Source organism: Danio rerio, chromosome 2 (genome assembly GCF_049306965.1).
Source record: "Danio rerio strain Tuebingen ecotype United States chromosome 2, GRCz12tu, whole genome shotgun sequence".
In the NCBI taxonomy this organism is placed as follows: Eukaryota; Metazoa; Chordata; class Actinopteri; order Cypriniformes; family Danionidae; genus Danio; species Danio rerio.
The window spans coordinates 625,755-652,500 of NC_133177.1; the positions used below are offsets into that span (position 1 = coordinate 625,755).

General features: G+C 39.0%; 1 protein-coding gene and 1 long non-coding RNA gene across 7 annotated transcripts in view; one reads left to right on the forward strand and one right to left on the reverse strand.

Annotated features, from left to right (window-relative positions):
- The window catches only part of LOC141377573 (uncharacterized), a 32,270-nt gene extending 23,136 nt beyond the window's left edge, over nt 1-9,134 (forward strand). For 2 of the 5 annotated variants that reach the window (XR_012389931.1, XR_012389942.1), the window contains 2 exons: nt 3,298-4,673; nt 6,778-7,523. This is a non-coding gene — a long non-coding RNA (uncharacterized lncRNA). Of the gene's footprint in view, nt 1-3,297; nt 4,674-6,777 lie in introns of those variants that run through there. The other 3 variants (XR_012389929.1, XR_012389937.1, XR_012389943.1) reach the window with 3 other exon arrangements.
- The window catches only part of znf1014 (zinc finger protein 1014), a 560,414-nt gene that overhangs the window by 209,168 nt on the left and 324,500 nt on the right, over nt 1-26,746 (reverse strand). The gene's annotated exons all lie outside the window — the stretch shown is intronic.

Below are 26,746 nucleotides of genomic sequence, written 5' to 3' on the forward strand. Positions count from 1 at the left end.
TGCTATGGTAACACAACAACTATATTGATTGATCTGTTGTTGTGGTTCTACAGTTGCTATGGTAACACAACAACTATAGTAATTAATCTGTTGAAGTGATTCTACAGTTGCTATGGTTACACAACAACTATCGTAATCGATCTGTTGCGGTGATTCTGAAGTTGCTATGTTAACAACAGCAACTACATTAATACAAGTTCCCCAATACAGTAATTTTCTACAACTATAGACTATATTACACAACAACACTATCACAGTTTACTGTAGTGAAAGCCAAAGCATACTACAGTATTCATTACAGTTTATCAGTTAATAATACTGCAGTATGCAAAGAGTCATTCACTAAAGAGTAGTAGATACTGTAATATACCACACTCTACTATATGACGGTTGTAAAACACTTCAGTATTTACTATACGCTACAGTGTTTTGTTCATGTGGGTGTAATAAGGGATTGCACACATACCGCAGCAGGTGAAGTCATATGATCATCAATTTCTCTGAAGCATGTCATCTTGTTTCTGAAGGGAGGACGATAAGGAGAGGCTGTGGTGGGTTCCCCAGGGTGCTTCAGTGTCACAGTAGATGGATGGCACTATTTTTCAGAGTATGTGTCTGCTCATCAGTCAGGAAGGAAGAGTTGCTCCACATCCTGACACACCGACACACATCCTGAAACACAGACAGCAGGAATGTATGGAAACCAGAATCAGGCCCTGTGTGTGTGTGTGTGTGTATGTATGTGTGTGTGGATTAATCAGTAGTGGACTGCAAAGTCAAACATGTGTATAAGTATGCAGTGCTATACATATATAGAGTACAGAAAACTGCTAATTTACGGATATTTGTACAGTGCAGGTTACTAAATGAATCACAGATGAGCAGTACCGGATTCTGCTCCTGGATCCGCATCTAATGCAGTCTTGAGCTGATATTCCAGTCAGACAATAAGAGCCCAATCCCAGCGCTGCTCTCTGCATATTTTGGCCATCTCCTTAATCAGACACACCCGGCCGAGCGCTCGCTGTCTGCGATCATCAACTAATGACTCCAGTAAAGTGTGTTCGATCAGGCAGACGTCTACAAAGTGCTCTAATGAATATTTCAGCTTTTGGCAGTCAACATCTTCATGAACTATTAAGAGTGCACCACAGTAAATGATTAATTAAGAAGGTCTTGGCCCGCGGTGCATTATGGGAGCCAAACAGCAACAGAATGAATCCTCAAAAGTATTCTCAGCTGAAATGACGAGACTCTAAACTTTAGAATGAGGATGCATCAGTTAATGTATTTACTAGCATTACAGCATTTATTAATCGTAGTTAAAGTGATCAAAAGGTGGTGCTTGTTATGGTGGCCTAAAAAGACAACATGTTATCTCACTTAAACCTCTGCTGCTTCTGAGACTAATTTTAAAGTGTATCTCCTCCTAAACCTTTTAAGGTACATACTTCAAACTTTCGTCAAACCTTCAAACTGGTCTGACTCGGGTTGCTATGTCTTTTCTAACCGATCCGACTTTGGGTTTTTCCGAAAAACGACCCAGAAAATTCCCAAAAGTCCCATTGACTTAACATTAGGTCAAACTTTGTGAGCTCATATCTCTGCATCAGACTGCCCTACAGACTTCTAACTGGGCTCATTTAACTCAGTCTAGCCAGCAGCCAATGACTGATGACTTTTTAACTTACTAGCCACTACCTAGCAACCACTTATGGCACCTTAGCAACTGTCCATAGACTTCCATTGTAAAAGACTGCCATTGACTTAACATTGGATCAAACTTTGTGAGCTCATAACTCTGCATCAAACTGTTCTACAGACTAGAGTCTGGCCTCATTCAGCTCAGTCTAGCCAGCAGCCAATCACTGATGACCTTTAGACTTACTAGCCATTCCCTAGCAACCAAATACAATACCCTAACAACTGTCCCATAGACTGTGACTAGCTGTTGTAACACATGCTAGTAGTTTTAACATCCTACTGATATGCTAATCTTGCTAGAAACATGCTAGTGATATGCTAGCACATGGTAATTCATGCTAACAACATGCTAATTCATGCTGGAATCATGCTAACAACATGTTAATTCATGCTTGAATCATGCTAACAACATGCTAATTCATGCTAGAATCATGCTAACAGCATGCTAATTCATGCAAGAATCAAGCTAATCCATGGTAGAATCATGCTAGTTATATGCTAATTCATGCTAGAATCATGCTAACAACATGCTAATTCATGCTATTAACAAGCTAAATCATACGGCAATCATGTTAGGAACATGCTAATTCATGCTAGAATCATGCTAATTCATACTAGAATAATGCTAACAACATGCTAATTCATGCTAGAAACATGCTAAATGATAGAATCATGCTAGTTATATGCTAATTCAACATGTTCATTCATGCTCATTCATGCTAATTCATGCTATACACATGCTAACAACATGCTAATTCATGCCAGAATCATGTTAACAACACGCTAACTAATGTCAGAATCATGTTAACATCATGCTAACTCATGCCAGAATCATGCTAACAACATGGTAATTCATGCTAGAATCATGCTAGATATGCGCTACTTCATGCTAGAATCATGCTAACAACATGCTAATTCATGCTATAAACATGCTAATTCATGCTATAAACATGCTAACAACATGCTAATTCGTGCCAGAATCATGCTAACAACATGCTTATTCATGCCAGAATCATGCTAACAACATGCTAATTCATGCCAGAATCATGCTAACAACATACTAATTCATAATAGAATCATAATAACATGCTTATTCATGCCAAAAACATGCTAACAACATGCTAATTCATGCCAGAATCATGCTAACAACATGTTAATTCATAATAGAATCATGCTAACAACATACTTATTCGTGCTAGAAACATGCTACCGACATGCCATGCTAATTCATGCTAGACTGGCTTGTTTTAGTCTACATTTGTTTTAGTAAACATTCTTTTAGCCATTAGTTTTTTTAAAGTAAATAAACTACTGCTAAACATGCTAACTCACTCACCTATAGAACATGCAAACTCCACACAGAAACACCAACTGATCCAGCCGATGCTCAAACCAGCGACCTGCTTGCTGCTTCCCTACTACATCAACTACATTGGCCGTAGTGTATGAATGAGTGTGTATGGGTGTTTCCCAGTACTGGGTTGCAGCTCGAAGAGCATCCGCTGTGTAAAACATACGCTGACTGATCCACACTGTAAAAAGTGACTTGTTACTTTAAAGGATCCGGGTTTACTCCCTTTTTTTGTGCTCCAGTTTGCCACAGGTGTGTGTGCCCTGTCCTGGATCAGGACAAACAGAGCTGTAACACCGTATGGGAATGGCAGGGATTCCTGGAAGTATGGCTAGGGAACTTGAAGCTGTGGAACGAGAGCTGGTCCGCTTCCATGCCTGCTCATGAATATAAATAGAGCCTGGAATGTCATAAATCAGAAATGCTGAGAGACTGATGTGGCCTGGACGCTGTTACTTTCCTAGCTGCTTCTTTACCGCATTTCTGCTTGATTTCGCCCTGAAAGATCAGGTAACCGGTGGTAGAAAGAGTACTGAGAAATCACACTCCAGTGAAAGTACCATTGTGTACGCAAACATGTAGTGCAAGTAGACAAAGCAGTGGCCTAGTAGGTAGTGCTGTCGCCTCACAGCAAGAAGGTCGCTGGGTCGAACCTCGGCTCAGTTGGCGTTTCTGTGTGGAGTTTGCATGTTCTCCCTGCGTTCGCGTGGGTTTCCTCCGGGTGCTCCGGTTTCCCCCACAGTCCAAACACATGCGGTACAGGTGAATTGGGTAGGCTAAATTGTCCGTAGTGTATGAGTGTGTGTGTGAATGTGTGTTTCCCAAAGATGGGTTGCATCTGGAAGGGCATCCGCTGCGGTAAAACTTGCTAGATAAGTTGGCGGTTCATTCTGCTGTGGCGACCCTGCATTAATAAAGGGACTAAGCTGACAAGAAAATGAATGAACGAATAGTTCAAGTAAAAGTATCTGAAATATTATTTATTCATTCATTTTTTTTTCGGCTTAGTTCCTTTATTTATCAGGGGCCGCCACAGCGGAATGAACCGCCAACTTATCCAGCATATGTTTTACACAGCGGATTCCCTTCCAGCTGCAACCCAGAACTGGGAAACACCCATTCACATATTGTAAAGCAATATGGTCTACAACAGGCAGACTGTGTGTGCACCTACTCATTGTCTTCTATGTGTTACTGTCAACATCGCCTGATGTATATCGTTTTGTTTTTTTGCGAGTATGTCAGGAGTCAGCCCCTGAGCTTTTCACTCATCATAGTACACGTGCTGCTGCTGATGTGACAAAAAAAGTGATTTGATTCAAACTCATACATTACGGACAATTTACCTTACCCAACTCCCCTATAGCGCATGTGTTTGGACTGTGGGGGACAACGGAGCACCCGGAGGAAACCCGCGCCAACACAGGCAGAACATGCAAACTCCACACAGAAACACCAACTCAATCAGTCCAGGCTCAAACCAGCGACCTTCTTGCTGTGAGGCGATCATGCTACCCACTGTGCCACTGTGACGCCCTGCTATTATTCATCCCTCAGAGATCCTGTAATATTCAGAAATCTAAATCAACTTGATCCTCATCCAGCACGCTTAGTTCAGGTTTGTTCATCTTGTTTGTCTTCTTTAATCGCTGAACTCATCCATTCTCCATTGTCCTCTGGCTTCATTCCTTCATCACTTAAAAACAGCTCTAACTCCCATACTTAAAAAAACAGGAGCCGATCCAGTGAGATTCTGACAACTTCTGTCCTGTTTTAAATTTATAGTTTATCTCTAATAAAAAAATAGAGGAGAGTGTAACAGCACAGATCTCTCACTGCCTTTCAGATAACAATATATATTAGAAACATTTCAGTCTGGCCTCCGTCCACTTCATAGCACAAAACCACACTTGTCCACATTACTAATGATCTGCTTACCGCAGTAGATTCAGGTCAGCTGACTATTCTCATTTGGCTTTAGTGCACTTAAAAACAAAACAAAACAAAACACAGACTGGCCTTCCTCAGAGTAATGGCCACTTGTCTTTTATATATAAGATCACATCTTTCTTATTGCAGTCAGTTTATAAGGCTTTGAAACGTCAGATCTAAGCCACTGGAGTTCCCCAAGGCTCGGTTTTGGGCCCTTTTGTATTTAGCATCTTCTGCATTATTGCCCTTGGACACGGTTTAGGCAACACAGGCTCATTCTAAAAACGTACCCCTATATACATTTCTGAAGATCCCGAGTTATGTAGCCAGGGTTACATATGGCTGCATTTTGTCCTTTTTGCGCTACCAGCTGACCGCTTACCTCCGTATGGACTGATTTCCCACTGTTACCAGTAGTTTGTCGCATACGTAGACGGACTTGAGGCGGAGAAAGGAGTTGACCACGATAAAAGGGTTCGAGTCTGGCAAGAAGATCGGTTCCAGAAAGCAGGTAAGACAAAAACAGAAGTCAAAAATGTAATAAAGAAGTAAATAACAGGGTGAGAATGTGGGAACATCTGAAAACGTGGCAAAAATCAGTCGAGGGCTTTTCTTTTTCTGGATTGCTTTTGAAAAGACTGTTGGTTGGGGTTAGGGAAGTGGGTGATTGGGTCAATCGGTGCTTTTGAAAACACTGGTGGTTCAACGGAATCTCGCAGCAATTCATAACTTTTTGCTTTAGTAGCTAATTCGTATGAATTTATACGATCTAATTTACTACGATTTGCCTATTACTAGGGCCAGACGGAATCTGCAGACGTTTTTTGCTATTTCTGTGGAGAATTTTGGTAAAAATCTGCGGATTTCTGCGGAATTATTTTGGGAGTATTGAACGGAGTATCATAACTAAAACCTTAATATATTAAATAAAAAGTAATAAATTACTTAATAAAAACTGAATAAATTCAGATTTACACATTTACTCAAGTAAATAAACAGAATTAATAATGGGCTAAAAATCTGCGGAATTCTGTGTAAAATCTGCGGAAAATCTGTGGAATTCTGCACCCACAGATTCCGTGTGGGCCTACTTATTACCCAAAGACGATTGTGTTTAGGGGCGGGGTTGGGGGCCATGCCTCCTTTTTTAAAATGTACATTTATTCATACAAATTAGCCACTAAATTGACAAAAACGTAAAATACTTGGGAGATCAGGCTGGTCGGTTGGGTGTAGGGAAGGAGGATGGTGGATCAATCGATCAGTCATTCAGTCGGCCTCTGGTGGATTCATGAAAACAAAAGCTGCAAAAAAAACATAGCTCCTGGGACGCATTTGGCGCTCTCCAGAAACGTATACAGGGGTACATTATCAGAATGAGCCTGGGTTGTATCTTGTGCTATTATTTTATATGGCTTTTATACTTTCTTTTGCTATTTTGTGGGGATTATTTGTTACAATAATCAAATATTAATAATAATAATCATTTCAGCCCCACCCATGCCCCATCTCGTCGCCTATTTTTGATGATCCGGGAGTGATGCATGATTGCCATGGTGTCATGCTGACAAAGTATTGACGGCTGGCTCCGCCCACTTCTAGATTAATTTGCACTCTTCAGCAAGGGCACAAATGCTACATTAACATTTTATAGTCTTTGATTTACACACAAACAAGTTTCAATTTAGTGTCACGGTGTCTTTAAAAGCGCACACGATTTGTCATTTTCCATAACCGAGCAGCTGTTTCATGCTAAAAACGATCCTCGTGTGTGTGTTTGTGTGTGTTAGGTGGAGTCGTGTCTCAGGAGGGAAGATCTGCATGATCTGGGTGTGTGTTGGGTCATTTCTCAGTGTGACCGCTGGGTTGATGGGACGTCACTTCACATCCACTCAGCCCATATGGTGCCTCCTTCACGTTTCTCATTCGACAGTGTTTTGCTTCTCACATTTTGCTCCCTTACACACCAAACTCATTACCCTTCATTCCTGTTTTTCAAGGGGTTTTCTCACCGACTCTTCCTGTGTTTCTCTGGTTTGTGAACTCTTTATGAATCCTGCTGTTGCTGGATCTTTGCTTTCTTGAGCATGTGTTTTACAGTAACACTATTTATACTAAAACTGTGTTTTTGGCAACGCGTTATTTTAAGTCACATTACCTATTATGTACGTACATCACAAAATCAGTACAACATATTGTGTTCATATTTATAAATGTACTTACAGAAATAATTACATGCAAATAATTTAAAAACATATGTGGAATACATGTATGTACATAATAAGTACATTGTACCAAATTATTATTTAAATGTACATACATAGTAATTAATGTTACTTAAAATAAAGTGTAAGTATGTTTTTGTATGAAAATCACAATATATTATTAAATCAAGTAATGCTTTGCACTTTAAACTTGGGTCACATTAATTATTATATACAAAGTATATTTAAATTAATTTACTTTTTAGTGGTTGTTTGGGAAACCCACCCCAAGTTCACTGTAAAAAATAAAATCTGTTATTTAACAGGTTCTGTATTTCATGCTTTTTTCATTTCTTTAAAGTTTTGAATTGCATTATCTCTACCGATAGCTGTTCATTCTGAAAACTCAGGCTCTTTCTGATATTGTACCCCTGTATACATTTCTGGAGAGCGCCAAATACATCCTAGGAGCTATGTTTTTTTGCAATTTTTGTTTTCGAGAATCCCCCAGAGGGCGCTGTGTACGCTTTTTCATATCTCCGATTTCTCTTACGAGAGCCATACAACCATTGGACTGACCGACCGATCCCTTACCAACCCCTTCCCTAAACCCAACCGACAGTGTTTTCAAAAGCAATCCAGAAAAAGAAAAGCCCTCACCTGATTTTTACCACATTTTCAGATTTGACCACATTTTCACCCTGTTATTTACTTATTTTATTTTCTGGCTTTTGTTTTTGTCTGCCCGCTTTCTGAAACCAATCTTCACCAGACTCAAACCTCGTTGTCATGGTCAATTCTGCTCTGTGTCTCAAGTCTGCCGACACTGGGGAAACGTGTAGCAGTAGGAATCTGTCCATATGGAGATAAACGGTCAGCTGCTAGCATGAAAAGGAACGGCCCCATAGCATTCGTTTAAAGACAAAATGCAGCCATGTGTAACTCTGGCTACATAATTCACAATCTCCAGAAATGTATATAGGGGTACATTTACAGAATGAGTCTATGTTGTAACTTTTAATGTTGAAATCGAACTCTGCAGTTACTTTTATTGCTATTTTAGTAGCTTGATACAATACATGGCATATGAAAGTCCTTAAAAATTATAAAAAAAACACCAGTCCAGTTAATATACATATTGCTTTAAACTATTAAAAAACTTTTCTACATTAAAAGTTAATGAAGGAGGTATGAAAATTCCATAACATTAACAAATTGACTTAGATTTAGTAACTGATTTAGATCCTGCATCTTTCTGATGATTAGAAGAGCTTGAATAAAAGAATAAGGATAAGAATAAAATAATAAAGAGTCAAAACAAATGGAAGTTTTGTATGTGTGTGTGTGTGTGTGTGTGTGTGTGTGTGTGTGTGTGTGTGTGTGTAAGATTTTTCTCAAATATTTCCCAAATGATGTTGAACAGATTCAGGAGTTGTTCACAGTGTTTCCTCTAATATTTGTTCTTCTGGAGAAAGTCTTATTTGTTTTATTTGGGCTAGAATAAAAGCAGTTTTAATTGTTTTAAACCATTTTCAGCTCAATATTATTCGCCTCCTTCAGCAATATTAGTGTTGGATTGTCTCCAGAACAAACCACTGTTATACAATGACTTGCCTAATTACCCTAACTTTACCCTAATTACCCTAGTGAAGCCTTTACATGTCACTTTAAGTCACACCAAATATCTAATATTCAAATATCTAATAGGCTATGTGCTGTCATAATGGCAAAGATAAAAGAAATCAGTTATTATAAATGAGTTATTAACACTATTATGATTAGAAATGTGCTGAAGAAAATCTCGTCGTTAAACAGTAATTGGGTAAAATTTACAGGGGGGCTCATAATTCTGACTTCAACTGTAAGTAAATACCTGAACGTTATTTTTTCTTAATGTACAGATGAATCATGCTCTTCACAACTCAATAAACGGTTGTGTGTTTATATGTGTGAAAATAGGTTATTGAGGTGTGGTTGGCTGCGTTTATATTAGACTGTGCCCTACAAAGGGCTCAGGTGACCTTATAATCCTACTACAGAGGTTTCACTGGGAGAAACGGAAATGTAACAATGCAACAATGAGATTGTTCGTGGCTTCCTCATACATGAAAGAGCCACGGTTATTCTCAGCCTTAAAAGACCCATTGCTTTCCTTATTTTAAGCCGTGTTTATTTATCGAAAGACTATTTGCAGTATTTTTGGAGTCCATGAAAGGTTGTGGGGACGATGCTGGTTTCGGTCCCACTGCGTTTGTTAGACAGCTGCCATTTTAGTTTTTTTGTGTTTTGCGTTTGTGTGTCTGGATGTGTGTGTTAAACACGTCCTGTAATAGTGGCGAGTTCTGGACTGAAAGAAACAGAGCTTCCTCTGATTACACCAACAACACTTTCATCTCTGCTAACCGGACAGAGGATTACAGGTGCGGACACGAACGCACAATAACACACACAAACACACACACACACACACACACACTGAAAGAAAATATTAACTGGATTTCCCATATTATTCACACCTCCTGTGAATATTTATTTCTTTTTCAAATATTTCCCAAATAGGAATTAGTAGAGTTTGTATTCACAAAAGTCTCACTAAAGTTAGTAGTAGAGTATTTGTAGAGTCAGTATTAGAGTATTTGTAGAGTCAGTAGTAGAGTATTTGTAGAGTCAGTAGTAGAGTATTTGTAGAGTCAGTAGTAGAGTATTTGTAGGGTCAATATTAGATTATGTGAATAGTCAGTAGTAGATTATTTGTAGAGTCAGTATTAGAGTATTTGTAGAGTCAGTAGTAGAGTATTTGTAGAGTCAGTAGTAGAGTATTTGTAGAGTCAATATTAGAGTATTTCAAGAGTCAGTAGTAGAGTATTTGTAGGGTCAATATTAGATTATGTGAATAGTCAGTAGTAGATTATTTGTAGAGTCAATATTAGAGTATTTGTAGAGTCAGTAGTAGAGTATTTGTAGAGTCAGTAGTAGAGTATTTGTAGAGTCAATATTAGAGTATTTGTAGAGTCAGTAGTAGAGTATTTGTAGAGTCAATATTAGAGTATTTGAAGTCAGTAGTAGAGTATTTGTAGAGTCAATATTAGAGTATGTGAAGAGTCAGTAGTAGAGTATTTGTAGGGTCAATATTAGAGTATGTGAAGAGTCAGTAGTAGAGTATTTGTAGAGTCAATATTAGAGTATTTGTAGAGTCAGTAGTAGAGTATTTGTAGAGTCAATATTAGAGTATTTGTAGAGTCAATATTAGAGTATTTGTAGAGTCAATATTAGAGTATTTGTAGAGTCAATATTAGAGTATTTGTAGAGTCAATATTAGAGTATTTGTAGAGTCAATATTAGAGTATTTGTAGAGTCAATATTAGAGTATTTGTAGAGTCAATATTAGAGTATTTGAAGAGTCAGTAGTAAAGTATTTGTAGAGTCAGTTGTAGAGTATTTGAAGAGTCAGTAGTACAGTATTTGTAGTCAGTAGTAGAGTATTTGTAGAGTCAGTAGTAGAGTATTTGTAGAGTCAGTAGTAGAGTATTTGTAGAGTCAGTAGAAGAGTATTTGTAGAGTCAGTAGTAGAGTATTTGTAGAGTCAGTAGTAGAGTATTTGTAGAGTCAGTAGTAGAGTATTTGTAGTCAGTAGTAGAGTATTTGTAGAGTCAGTTGTAGAGTATTTGTAGAGTCAGTAGTAGAGTATTTGTAGAGTCAGTAGTAGAGTATTTGTAGAGTCAGTAGTAGAGTATTTGTAGAGTCAGTAGTAGAGTATTTGTAGAGTCAGTGGTCAGTAGAGTATTTGTAGAGTCAGTAGTAGAGTATTTGTAGAGTCAGTGGTCAGTAGAGTATTTGTAGAGTTAGTAGAGTGGTGGAGCACAGAAGTGTCAGAGAGAGGTAAAGAATGAAACTAAACGCTCCGTCTAAAACGCTCCTTTCAACATCTGGATATTAGAAGGTCTCCTGTAAGGAGGAATGTAGTCCAACATTTCACTTTTGTCTTCTCGCCATGTCGTCTTGGCTTCAGACCTCCAGAACTGACAGGGTTTGGCCTCTTTCCCAGAGAACGAGAGACGAAGAGAAAGAAAGAAAGAGATCTGCCAGAACTTGACCTCTGCAGCCTCCCCGTCTCTTAAGCCTTCATTGCCTTTTTTTTTTGCTGCTGCCACAGAAATGGTTACATAATTGTAAAGAACCAGAGCAATTTGTTTGTTTTAGCTTCTCAAAAGCTTCCCACTTCTCTCAGCTGCTTTCAATTGCATGATGTGTTTCCCTGCGGACAGGGTTTCTGTGAAGCCGGCGCTCCATACACAAACCAATGGAGATTTTAATAAAGAAATTCCACATAAGTCAGGCTTTATTCAGCATTATTCAAACCATTCTGTGGAGCCAAGTCGGATAATCCCGGAGAAAAAAAGGATTAAAAGAGTCCTCAAAAATCCAGATGTTGTAAGTCAAACTAGCCAGCTCTTATCTCTGAAATATCTCTCGATTTATATAAATAACAGAGGTTTAAATAGTATAATAAACTTTCATTTATTAAAACGCAGAGTGAACATTTAGAAGGTAAGTGTTCAGAGTATTTGTAGAGCTAGTGTTAATTTTTAGAAGTGCTCACTACAGGGAAACAAGACTCAGCATTAATGTGTGTGTGAGTGTAGTGTGAATATTCATTTTCTTTTCAGCTTAGCCCCTTTATTAATCTGGGGTCGCCACAGCGGAGTTAACCGTCAACTTATTTAGCATATGGTTTATGCAGTGGATGCCCTTCCAGCTGCAACCAATCTCTGGGAAACATCCATGCACACTCATACACTACGGACAACTTAGCCTACCCAATTCACCTGTACCCCATGTCTTTGGACCTTGGGGGAAACCGGAGGAACCCAACGGGAATGCCAACATGGGGAGAACATGCAAACATGCACACAGAAACACCAACTGACCCAGCCGAGGCTCGAACCAGCGACCTTCTTGCTGTGAGGTGACAGCACTACCTACTGCGCCACAGCATTGCCGTTTGTGTATAGTCAGTAATCAGTAAAGATCAGCTTTACCTGTGTGTGTGTGTGTAATCAGCAGGTGAACTGAAACAGGTGTGTGACTGCAGTGCATGGTGGGATTTGTAGTTCAGTAGAATGTAGAGTTGGTTTACCGTAGAGTATTTGTTAAATTAACTTTCACTTCAAGTATGATTAAGGATTGTGTTGAAATGCTGAACTTGCAGATCGTCCAGGTTTCCATTTAAACCATCATTTTGCTCGTGGCTTGAATGTAAATGTGAGATTAAAATGACACGGTGCTAAAGCTAAACCACCAAACTTCAGCTCAGCCCACCCGCAGTGCAGTTTCACCAGCGTTTCTCTCGGTGATCGCTCATTTACGCAGGGATATTGATGAGTTTCACCAGTGCAGTGATAGCGATATTGATGTTCTGGCTGATGTGGAAACACCACGGGCGCCTCTTGAAGACGTGAGCGAGAGCTGGCCGAGATCCAGACGGAGCACAATGGAGGAATGATCACTGACAGAAGAGCTGCAGCGGGGCTTACTGCTGTCAGCAGACCTTCAGCTCTGTCAACACACTCACACACTCTACACACACACACACACACACACACACACTGATACAACAGCTGCAGATCAACACAACACACACTTTGGAAGAAAGATCATAATGCAATTCAAAACATAAATAAAAAGAGGGAAATGCCAATTCACGGATATTTCTTCGTTCATTTTCCCCTGGCATAGGCCGTTTATTCATCATGGGTCGCCACAGAGAAATGAACCACCAACTATTCCAGCATATGTTTTACACAGTGGACACCCTTCCAGTCACAACGCAGTACTGTAAAACACCTTAACTCTTATGGCTGTGCTCAAATCAGACGCGCAAATGAATTGTGCTATTAGCGCATAAATAGATGTACATTTTGAGTTTACTCGCTTCATTCACTCGTCAATACATTCACTTCACAATAGATACAAATCAAGTGTATTTGTGTTATTCTAGCCAAAATAAAACAAATCAGACTTCCTCCAGAAGAACAAATATTATCAAACTGTGAAAATGTCTTGAATCTGTTCAACATCATTTGGGAAATATTTACAAAAATTAAAAGGGGGCGCGAATAATTCTGACTTCAACTATATATATATATATATATATATATATATATATATATATATATATATATATAAATAATAACGTTTAAATGAGCAATTCATATAAATATTTTAGAGAAAATGTCAGACAGGTGGGTCTTCAAAAATTGATCGGAGAAAGAAGTGGGCCCCGAAAAGATTGAGAACCCCTGAATTAAATTAGAGCCCATAATTTGACATGTTTCACTTGTCTAGAAAATGCTTCTTGATTGAAGAATTTTTACATATTCAGACTAGAAACAAGACAAGCCAGTCAGAAAAGCAATGTTTGAGGTGCAGACTCTACATCTAATGAAAACATGTTTAACCTTATTTTAAGTCAAAGCCAATAGACACTAAGGGCTCTATTTTGACGGTCCATGCACAGAGAGCAAAGCGCAGGGCGCAAACGCTTTCAGGGCGTGTCAGAATGCATTTTTGCTAATTTAAGGATGGGAAAATCCGCTTTGTGCTGTGGTGCATGAGCTAAAAGGGTTGAGTTTATTTTCTTAATGAGTTATTGGTGTGTTTTGAGAATAAACCAATCAGAGTCTCATCTCCCATTCCCTTTAAGAGCAGCTGCGTCACGCCAAGAGCGCATTCGTTATTTACAGGACGTGAAGTAAGTGTAAGTGGAAAAACTGAGCATTTCACAAGCAAACAGTTCACAGTTTATTAACAGAAAACTGTTAAACAGAGCATCTACAGCGTGAGAATGAGAGATAATGGATCACTTTCGCTCTTGGATAGGGAAACCTTTACACACAGACATCAATTAGTCTATAAATAATTAATTTTGTTTGTTAAGCGCAAATATTCGTTTCAAAACTATTTCTAAATTCAGTTCTAATTTCCAGCAAATTAATAAATGAACAATAATAATGAAGTGTGCTCAAAAACTTGAGTTATATCCTAAAACACATGCTGTGCCCCATATGGTCTAAAACCTGACAGGTGGACAAATCTAAGCTTGTTTTTAATAAAACAAATATAAATATGGATATAATAAATAATACTGCTAATAATAATAATAACATTATACAAAAGCAAATTGTTATGAATGAACTGAAAAAGCCTCCCGAGATGAAGAAGACATAAAGCAGTGGTTTTTCATATTTATGTAGGCTAGAAAATAATATGTTTTGTAATATTTTAATCCTTTATATTTATATTCTGTATCTATTCTTATTATATCCTATATATATCCTTAATATTTAATTGTTTTCATATGTAAAGATATTTGCCTATTGCTCTCTTGTGTGTATTAAGCAGTGTGTAAGCGAGGCGCAACTCTGCGCTGGAGTTTAGACCGGGTTAGTTTTGGTCTAATGAAAAATCTATTATAGTTTCTCAAAATAGCAACGCGCCAGCGGTCCGCCTCAGAACGCTTCCTTTTTAGACCAGAACGCCTATGAGCGCACATATGAGCGCTAATGCATTTGCTATTTAAACAGCGTAGCGCAACGCCTCAAAACCACTCTTGCGCCAAGCTGAAACTACCAAAAGACTATTGCGCCACGCCCTGCGCCCCACTGCGCCGGGTGTATGATAGGGCCCTAAATGCTCATTTTGAAGGTGAAATCTGAAATTACCCATTGTGTTTCCTCTTGTCCTCATCATTACAATCATCACGATTATTTTAATCTCGTCCTTCATGAGGGTTTGTGCTGTGGAGATGCTGATGTCTGTCGGGCTCTCGCTGGATTATCAGAGGATATAAATCTGTTATCAAAACACAGCGTAGATTAAGATGTCAAAATATGAGCGAAGACGATCTCGCGAAAAGGCGCAGCGCCGCCAAGAACGTGCAGAGAGTGATCAAGACAAAAGAGTGTGACAGAAAGAGTCGAGCAGCGAACGGCCAACAAAAACAGCTGACTTGTTGACAGTGACCTGTATCTGTTTCTGCCGCTGCATAAATCAGATGTCAAACTCGGGCTAAACGCTACACTCCATGCTCTTTTTTTTACGATGAGGGCGACCTGAGGAGTTCTGGGGAAGAATGACAGGCATGCGCTTCGCCCCCCAGGCTTTATTTGTTGTCTTTTATTCCCGGGGTACGCATTAAAGACAGGAAAATGAATATGAGATCGTTTTACATCTCGGGCGTTTCGGTGGCTGGAGCCCCGGCCGTGTGCATATTTCATCTGCTCCTCGGAGGGTGCTGCAGGCCGAGGCTCAGCTGGATCCCGCTTCGGTTTGGAGGTGTTCAAAGTGTTGTAGAGACACTAATCATCAGGGCGAGACGCCGAGACATCCATACTGCGCTTTCATCCTCTTCAGCTGCTGCGTTTCTGATGGCCTCTGTTAACATACAGTACGCCACTGCGTCATGTCGTCTGCAGATTCAAGTCACGGGTGTAGATTTGCTTTTGATATTGATGAGGACCTCGCTTACATCATCAATGTCTGACAAAAGGTCATTTTTGATAGCCCCTTTGTATACCCCCCCCCCCCACACACTTCTGTTTAAACTAAGAGCAGATTGTTTTCAGCACATCTCTAATCACAATAGTGTTAATAACTCATTTATAATAACCGATTTCTATTATCTTCACCATGATGCCAGCACATAATATTAGACTAGATATTCTTCAAGACACTAGTGTTCAGCTTACAGTGACATGTAAAGGCTTCACTAGGGTAATTAGGGTAAAGTTAGGGTAATTAGGCAAGTCATTGTATAACAGTGGTTTGTTCTGGAGACAATCCAACACTAATATTGCTGAAGGGGCCAATAATATTGAGCTGAACATGGCTTTAAAACAATTAAAATGTGCTTTTATTCTAGCCGAAATAAAACAAATCAGACTTTCTTCAGAAGAACAAACATTAGAGGAAATACTGTGAACAATTCCTGAATCTGTTCAACATCATTTGGGAAATATTTGAAGAAGAAAAGAAAAGCACACGTGGGTCAATTATTTTGACATACACTGTTCTACAAATGCTGGGTTGTTGTGGCACAATGTTGGGTCAAATACAAACAAACTCAACTATTGGGTAAAAAAAGTGTAATTTAAATGTCATCAAAAAAATAACAACCCATAGATGTGTTTGTCTATATATGACCCAATGCTGGGTTATGACAACCCAGCACAGCCCAGACTTACTTATGATGAAATATAAAATAACTTCCTGGAGCAATTAGAAGGAATTTCTGTACACTCCAAACAAAATAAATAAATAAATAAATAAATAAATAAGGGGCGAAGCAGTGGCGCAGTAGGTAGTGCTGTCGCCTCACAGCAAGAAGGTCGCTGGGTCGAGCCTCTGCTCAGTTGGTGTTTCTGTGTGGAGTTTGCATGTTCTCCCTGCGTTCATGTGGGTTTCCTTCGGGTGCTCCAGTTTTAACCACAGTCCAAACACATGCGGTACAGGTGAATTGGGTAGGCTAAATTATTTGTAGTGTATGAGTGTGTGTGTGGATGTTTTCCAGAGATGGGTTGCGGCTTGAAGGGCATCCGCTGCGTAAAAACTTGCTGGATAAGTTGGTGGTTCATTCCGCTGTGGTGACCCCGGATTAATAAAGGGACTAATCTGACAAGAAAATGAATGAATGAATAAATAAATAAATAAATAAAAAACAAAGATCTGGGTTGTTATTGCACAATGTTGTGCCTATTTTTTAAGGACAACCCCAACCTCTCTGGTTAACAAAAGAGGGATTTTTTTATAGACATAAACTGTCAATGGTATATTTTAAAGACAAACCCAACCATTGGGTTAACAAAGTATAATTGAAATGTTACTGAAAAAAATAACACATTGTTGGGTTTGTCCATATTTGACTCCATTTTGGGTTATGACAACCCAGCATTTTTTGTAGTGAAAAAATAAATAAATAAAATAAATAATAATAATATCAATAATAATAATAATAATATTATTACATACACTGGCTTCCCATTACACTGAAAAAGTAGCCTAATATTAAATTTTTTTCTAAATTATAACACTCTTCTAAAAAAATGTTGGCTAGTAACTCAATGTTGGATCAGATATGGACAAACCCAACTGTTGGGTTAAAAAAAGTGTCATTACAGGCTGCATTTGTCCATATTTGAGCATTTTAGCATGTAAAAGTGCCTAGTGCAGGTCTAAAAACCTATAATTTACACAATAACTACTGTTCTGATAAATGCTGGGCTGCTGAAGCACAATGTTGGGTCAAATATGGACAAACCCAACCTTTCTGATTAACAAAAGAGAGAATTTCTTTATAGACACAAACCGTCAATGGCATACTATATGGGCAAACCCAACCATCGGGTTAACAAAGTATAATTGAAATGTTGATGAAAAATTAACCCATTGTGTTTGTCCATATTTGACCCTATTTTGGGTTATGACCAGCCAGCATTCTTTTGGAGTGTAAAAAAAAACACATAAACTGGCTTCCCATTACACTGAATAAGTAGCATGATATTACATTTTTCTGCATTATTACACTATTTAAAAACAATGCTGGGTTGTTGTAACTCAATGTTGGGTCAAATATGGACAAACCCATCCTATAAGATGTGTATTTTAAACAGAAGATGTGAAGTAAACGTGATCCATTTTATTATTCAACTTCATGGCAACATTTTAGTTGTATGTGTGGGTTGTTACGTGCTATATATACAGTTGAAGTCAGAATTATTAGCCCCCCTGAATTATTGGCACCCCTGTTTATTTTTTTCCCCAATTTCTGTTCTGTTCTGGGAAGATTGTTTCAGCACATTTCTAAGCATAATAGTTTTAAAAACTTATTTCTAATAACTGATTTATTTTATCTTTTCCATGATGACAGTAAATAATATTAGACTAGATATTTTTCAAGACACTTCTATACAGCTTAAAGTGACATGTAAAGGATTAACTAGGTTAATAAGGTGAACTAGGCAGGTTAGAGTAATTAGGCAAGTTATTGTATAATGATGGTTTGTTCTGTAGATTATCGAAAAAAAAAATTAGCTTAGAGGGGCTAATTTTTTTTAATTTATTTTTTTAATTTATTTTATTTATATTTATTTTTTTTTTTATTTAATAACTGCTTTTATTCTAGCCAAAATAAAACAAATAAGACTTTCTCCAGAAGAAAAAATATTATCAGCCATACTGTGAACATTTCCTTGCTCTGTTAAAAATCTTTTGGGAAATATTTAAAAAAGAAAATAAAAATCAAAAGGGGGCGAATAATTCTGACTTCAACTGTATATGTGCTAATACACAGTTAATATCTTATTAATAGGTAGGTAATAACGCACTGGTTAATAGTGAGAACTGATAGTTAAACTGAAGTGTTGCCATGTTTCTGAGATTCAAACAGAACATGCGAGACTCTGACCTTCAGTCTATAAATCTGTCTGCAGTCCCGCATCACATTCTGTAAGAGTCAATGCTGTCTTCATGAGTGTGTGTGTGTGTGTGCGTGCAGATAAACACACTCTTCACACTTCAGACGTCTCCTAACACCCCATTACCGCCCATATTTCTGTCTCCCGCTCACTGTATGGAGGAAATTCAGCAATCCGTCAGCGGACGCGCATCTCCTGCAGCCACACATCACAGATAGCGGGAATTTATGCGTCTGTGGGGTCAAAGGTCAAGAGGTGTTCCTGCAGTGGTCGACGCTGAGGCCTGTTTACCGCAGAGATGCACTGAATAATTCACGCCAGATTTATGACGGATTATGGAATAACTTCCTGGAGCCATTAGAAGGAATTTCTGTACGCTCTAAACAAATGCTGGGTTGTTGTAGTACAATGTTGGGTCAAATATAGACAAACCCAACTGTTGGGTTAAAAAGTGTCTTTCATGTGTAATTAGATTAAAGAAATGTACAGAAATTGGTGGAAAAAAAATAACCCATCATTGGGTTTGTTCATTTTTGACCCAATTTTGGGTGATGACAACCCAACATTAGGTTTTTAGAGAGTAAAAAATAAAGATAATATTGCATAAACTGACTCTCCATCACACTGAATAAGGGGAGTAATGTTACTCTTTTCCTGTTCTGCAAATGCTGGGTTGTTGTGGCACAATGTTGGGTAATACAAATACAAACAAACTCAACTATTGGGTAAAAAAGGTGTAATTTAAATGCCATTAAAAAAAATAACGACCCATTGTTGTGTTCGTCTATATATGACCCAATGCTGGGTTATGACAACCCAGACAAAGATAGAAACTTCCTGAAGCGATTAGACAGAATTTCTGTACACTCCAAACAAACAAAAAAATCTGTTGTTGATCCACAATGTTGGGTCAAATACAGACAAAGGATCCAAAGAAAATTGGATTTGACATTGACATTACAGATTTTTTGAGAGCTAAAGTGGCAGTGTGCCGATTTTCTTTGGATCTTTTGCTACTAATGTTTGTTTTTTGATCGAGCATTTGCCTTCAAGATTTTCTAGATGTGCGCACATTTCTGTTTTTTTGCATCAAATATAGACAAAACCAAATGGTTAAAAAGTGTCATTAAAGATTTTTGAGTTTGACCCATTTCTGTGTTTGTCCATGTCTGAGCATTATTTAGCATGTAAAAGCGCCTAGTGCAGGTCTAAAAACCTATAATTTACATAATAATTTCTGTTCTGACAAATGCTGGGCTGCTGTAGCACAATGTTGGGTCAAATATGGACAAACCCAACCTTTTTGAGTAACAAAAAAAATTAAAAATTTTTTATATACATAAACTGTTAAACTGGCAAACCCAACAATTGGGTTAACAAAGTATAATTGAAATGTTATTAAAAAATAAACCCATCATTGGGTTTGTCCATATTTGACCCAATTTTGGGTTATGACAACCCAGCATTTTTATGGAATGTATAAAAAACCTCAGGCGAAGCAGTGGCGCAGTAGGTAGTGCTGTCGCCTCACAGCAAGGAATAGCAGGAATTTTTGCACACTCCAAACAAAATAAATAAATAAATAAATAAATAAATGAATAAATAAATAAATGAATGAATGAATGAATGAATGAATGAATAAATAAATAAGGGGCGAGGCAGTGGCGCAGTAGGTAGTGCTGTCGCCTTACAGCAAGAAGGTCACTGGGTCAGTGGTTTGAGCCTCGGCTCAGTTGGCGTTTCTGTGTGGAGTTTGCATGTTCTCCCTGCGTTCGTGTGGGTTTCCTCCGGGTGCTCCGGTTTCCCCCACAGTCCAAACACATGCGGTACAGGTGAACTGGGTAGGCTAAATTGTCCGTAGTGTATGAGTGTGTGTGAATGTGTGTGTGGATGTTTCCCAGAGATGGGTTGCAGCTGGAAGAGCATCCGCTGCGTAAAAACTTGCTGCATAAGTTGTTGGTTCATTCCGCTGTGGTGAGCCCGGATTAATAAAGGGACTAAGCCGACAAGAAAATGAATGAATGAATGATTGAATAAAAACCCCCAAAACAAAACAACATTACATAAGCTGGCTTCTCATTATACTGAATAATTAGCATAATATTACATTTTTTTATAAATTATTACACCGTTCTTAACAATGTTGGGTTGTTGTAACTTAATGTTGGGTCAAATACGGACAAACCAAACCTTTGGGTTAAAATGTGTAATTTAAAGAAGAAAAACGGATTCCAGAAGTAAAAACTCGACCCATTTTATTAATAAACTTCAATAATTTATTAATTCATCTTATGGCAACACCTTAGTTTAACATTCTCACTACTAACTAGTGTCTGTTACCTGCTTGTTAATAAGACATCGGCTGTTTATAGCACTGAGTATTCAGCATGATCTTATACTACATCCCAACACCTAAACCCAACTATTACCTTAATAACTGATAATAAGCAGCATATTAAGAGATTATTGAGTTAATAGTGGCGGTTCATTCCGCTGTGGCGACCTCAGATTAAAAAGCTGAAAAGAAAATGAATGATTAAGCAAATAGTCACAGTTAATGGTTTATTAATCGCAAGAATTGCCCTTAAAATAAAGTGTGACAAAAACAAAACAAAACAGTGACAGCCATATTTAACAATAAATCCGAGCTGCCATTAACTCACACTGAAAACTCTGGAGTTAGTTTGAGTAAACACAAGAGAAAGAGAGAGATTTTCCCAGCTCTCATGAATGCAGATGACCCTGGCGATATCGAATATTAAAGCTTTAATTCCTCTGCAGCCTGCCGACTGATGCTCAGCTCAGATAAAGCTGCGAGCGGAGATTAGGTTTCATTTTCTGTGTTGGCTAAATGCTTGGCTGAGAGCTTCTGTCTCGAGATCTGGCCCGACGAGACGAGCTGAGGAACACACGGTTAACATTTGCGCACAGCAATGACCACGTCATAGCCCGGATTTAAATCGGTGTACTATATCAGTTCATTTATAAATGTTACTATTAAAGTAGTGTTTGAATACAGGTCAGAAATCAAACTACTTTCTTTCATCATTAACAGATGATCAACGTTATCTGTTTAATAACCATCACAGGCTCTGAACGGGTGGAGAATAATATTTATCAAGCAAGACACAAGCAAAACACATCCCTTCAGTGCACTCAGTAGTGCTCCACTCACTTTCATTCACTGCTTTAAGTGGAATATATTAGTATGTAGGGTATAGTGAGTGAAGGGTAGAGGGGGGATTTCAGATACAGCCTAAAAACTGTTATAGAAGTGTTGTATATCAACATTTAATAATAATTAATATAGTTCTTGTGTTACCATAGCAACTACAGAATACAGATCAATTAATATAATTCTTAACAGGGCGGGGCTATCAATCCTTTAGGGGAGACTATCCGTCATTCAGGGCGGAGCTATCAATAATTTAGGGCAGGCATATCAGTCATTTAGGGTGGAGTAATCAATTCTTTAGGGCAGGATTATCAGTCAATTAGGGCGGGGCTAGCAATTATTTAGGGTGTGGCTTTAAGTTATTTAGGGTGGAGCTATCATTCCTTTAGGGCATGGCTATGAGTTCTTTAAGGTGGAGATAACACTCAGTTAGGGCATGGCTACCAATCCTTCAAGTCACCTAGGCCGGGGATACCTTTACGTGAGGCTATCCGTCATTCAGGGTGGAGATAACAATCCTTTAGGGTGTGATTGTCAGCCATTTAGGGTGGAGCTATGAATCTTCTAAGGCGGGATACTCAATCCTTTAGGGACGGAGCTGTCATTCTTTTAGGGTGAAGCAATTGATCCTTTAGGGCGGGATTATCAGTCAATTAGGGCGGGGCTAGCAATCATTTAGGGGAGACTATCCTTCATTCAGAGTGGAGCTATTAGTCACTTAGGGCGGGGCAATCATTCCTTTAGGGCATGGCTATAAATTCTTTAGGGCGAAGCTATCAGTCATTTAGGACGGGGAGATCAATTCCTTAATTAATTATTTTAAATAATGGACAAAATAACAAAAGGACAAAATAATGCACAAGTTGTTGTGTTACCATAGTAACTATAGAATTGCCACAACTGATCAATTATGTAGTTGTTGTGTTGCCATAGCAACTGTAGAATGACCTCAACAGATTCAAGTGCTTTGCTGCCGTGTGCTTCATGAACACTATATTTACTGAAGTCTTTTTCATGGGTAATTAACAAACGTTCATTAAATTTCTGAGTTTTCAAAGAGGTCAAAAACTTAAACATCCCCCTGCCAGTCAATGTCATTAAAGCACGAGAACAAAAGTCACACACACACACGCACACACACACACACACACACACACACACACACACACACACACACACACACACACACACACACACACACACACACACACACACACACACCACAGAAAGGTGTCATGTGACTCCTGCTTGATTGGCGGCTCCAGGTGGCGGGAATCTCCTTCAGCTGGTCAATGACTACTTCCTGTTGACAGCTGAAGCTCCTCTCCTACTGACGGCTTCATCCAGATCAATGGCCTGCTTTACGTCACAGCCACGCTTTGCAAATTGCCCTTGTTGTTAAAAGGCGAAGGAGGGCCGTTCTAGTGGCCATTTGACTAGATAACAGCTACCGTGACCTCAGAACGGTTCCTCTAGTGTTCAGGACAGCGCCAGCTCTTCCTAATATTTGCTTATGTGCGACACGCTGTCCTGTCTCACGTCAGAATATTGTACAGAAAAGATCACGGTGTGTGTTATCTGTCCCGAGGCAGAGCAGATCCTGCAGCAGCTCACTCATCCCTCATCATAAACACACACACACACACACACTCCTCTACCTGTGAAATATTAGCGGCCCGCTGACACCGAGCTCTAATGGATCACCTCACACTCCAACACACACCACTTTATTTATGGCTTTTGTCTGTCAGTCACTCTCTCTCTCCACACCTCCGGGGGAGACAGTTGGACGACCCCTGGGCTGTCAGCAGATACACACACACACACACACACACACACACACACACACACACACACACACACACACACACACACGCACACACACACACACACACACACACACACACACGCACACACACACACACACACACACACACACACACACACACTGGGTTGAACTGTGGGGAAATTTGAAACCGTTTATTAGAAACACTTTGCACCCTTCAAGAACACTGGAGCCATCATAAATAATGACACCAGCCGAGCTACAGACGTGTGTGTGTGTGTGTGTGTGTGTGTGTGTGTGTGTGTGTGACAGATATGGCCAGCATGATTTGAGAAGTGTTAGAGATTTTGATGTCAAGAGAGATTTTTTTCCATTGCTTAAGAAGACTCAAACACTGAGATTATCATAAGAGTTCATTGAGGACAACTAAATTAGCCACATTTAGGAGTTTTAATAAAGTCTTAATGACTCGTTTCTCATGTTATTTTGTCCTTGACATGATGAGACTACATAATGTCTCACTAGTTAATCTGCAAAACACTCGTATTCAGTTTAAAGTCGAACTGAAAACAAAATGTAATCGAATGTAACCCTCAGATCTACTATACTTCACTTTTGGTCACATGGAATGCCTTTAAGGCGGAGCTATCAGTTATCTAGGGCAGGGCTATCAATCCTTTATGGCGGGACTATCAGTAATTTAGGGCGGAGCTATCAATAATTTACGGCAGGACAATCAGTCATTTAGGGCGGAGCTATCAATCATTTAGGGTGGGACAATCTGTCATTTAAGGCGGAGCTAATAATCCTTTAGGGCGGGACTATCAGTTATTTAAGGCGGAGCTATCAATCCTTTAGGGCGGGACTATCAGTTATTTAAGGCGGAGCTATCAATCCTTTAGGGCGGGACTATCAGTTATTTAAGGCGGAGCTATCAATCCTTTAGGGCAAGACTATCAGTTATTTAGGGTGGAGCCATCAATTATTTAGGGCGGGGAAATCTGTAATATAAAGTGGAGCTATCAATCTTTCAGGGCAGGACTATCAGTTATTTAGGATGGAGCTATCAATACTTTATGGTTGGATTATCAATGCTTTCGGCTATCCAACATTTAGGGTGGAGCAATCAATCCTTTAGGGCAGGACTATCAGTTATTTAGGGCGGAGCTATTAATTATTTAGGGTGGGGCAATCTGTCATCTAAGGCGGAGCTATCAATCCTTTAGGGCAGGACTATCAGTTGTTTAGGGCGGAGCTATCAATACTTTAAGGCTGGGCAATCAGTCATTTAAGGCAGAGCTATCAATCCTTTAGGGCAAAGCCATTAGTTATTTAGGGTGGGGCAATCTTTCATTTAAGCGGAGCTATCAATCTATAGGGCAGAACTATCAGTTATTTAAGGCGGAGCTATCAATCCTTTAGGGCAGGACTATTGAACATTTAGAGCAGGACTATCAGTTATTTAAGATGGTGCTATCAAACATTTAGGGCGGGGTAATCTGTCATTTAAGGCGGAGCCATCAATCCTTTAGGGCAGGACTATCAATCCTTTAGGGCAACGCTATCAATCATTTAGTGTGAGGTTATCCATCTTTTAGGGCAGAGCTATCAATCCTTTAGGGCAGGGCTATCAGTTATTTATGGTGGAGCTATCAAACATTTAGGGTGGGGCAATCTGTCATTTAAGGCGGAGCAATCAATCCTTTATGGCAGGACTATCAGTCATTTAGGGCGGAGCTATCAATCCTTTAGGGCAACGTTATCAATCATTTAGTGTGAGGTTATCCGTCTTTTAGGGCAGAGTTATAAATCCTTTAGGGCAGGAGTATCAGTTTTTTAGGGCGGAGCTATCAATTATTTAGGGCGGGGCAATCTGTCATTTAAGGCGAAGCTATTAATCCTTTAGGGCAGGACTATCAGTTATATAGGGTGGAGAAATCAATCCTTAGGGTGGTGCTATCAGTCATTTTGGGCGAACCTGTAAATCTTTAGGATGGGATGATGAGTCATTTAGGGCGGGGCTAGCAATCATTTAGGGCGAAGGAATCAAAGTTCTTTAAGGTGGAGCTATCAGTTAGTTAGGGCATGACTGTCAATCCTTTAGGGCGTGGATATAAATTCTTTAGGGAGTCACGAAGGCTGGGGAAATCAATTCTTTAATAAATTCTTTTAAATAATGGACAAAATAATGCAGCGCCCTACATTTTTACTAATTTTAGAATTGTTTCAATGTACGTCACATTAAGGATCATCGTAACTTCTGTTGCATGCCAACTTCAAAGAGAAATTTAAAGGCTTAACTAAGTTAACAAGGCCAATCATTGAACAACAGAGGTTTATTCTGTAGCCAAAAAATCCTCAAGAGGGCAAAGGTTCGCCAAACTCCCTGTAGGAGACACACACTTTTGCTCTCCTTATGCACCAGACACCAGCTTATAAGCAGCCCATTCTTCTGAGAACACAAACAAACAAATAAATCGGTCCCACTTTATATTAAGTGTCCTTAACTACTATGTACCTACATCAGAAAATAAATACAATGTACTTACTGTGTTCATGAAGTATTTGAGAACACTTGTGGTGCTCTTCAGTTGGGATAGAGGTTGGGTTAGGGACAAGTTTGGTGATGTGGGTAGGTTTAAGGGTGGGTTAGGGTGTAGGGAATGATCAGCAGTGTATTTACAAATGTAATTACAAAGGTTAATCACAGATGTAATTACATACATGTATTTAATCAAGCATAAGTACACAGTAAACACATGTATTCACACAATAAGCACATTGTAACAAACTATTAGTTCCTGTGTAAGTACATATTAGTTAAGGCCACTTAATATAAAGTGGGACCAATAAATCAAACCGTGGACTTGTCATGCTGTAAGATTTAGAAAGCTCAACTCTCTGATGACTCGAAGTGCTCATTTTGTGCTGAGTGTGTAATGAGTAAATGTAATGTAAATGTAAATCTATGGTCAACGTTACACAACCATGCTGACTTTGTGGCTACCGTAGTTGCTCTTGTTAACCACAAACTCCAGCCGTATGTCAGGGAATTGTGAGTTAATATATTTTTAAGCTTATCATGACAGGACACATCGTTCGGGGAATCCCCTTTCATAACAT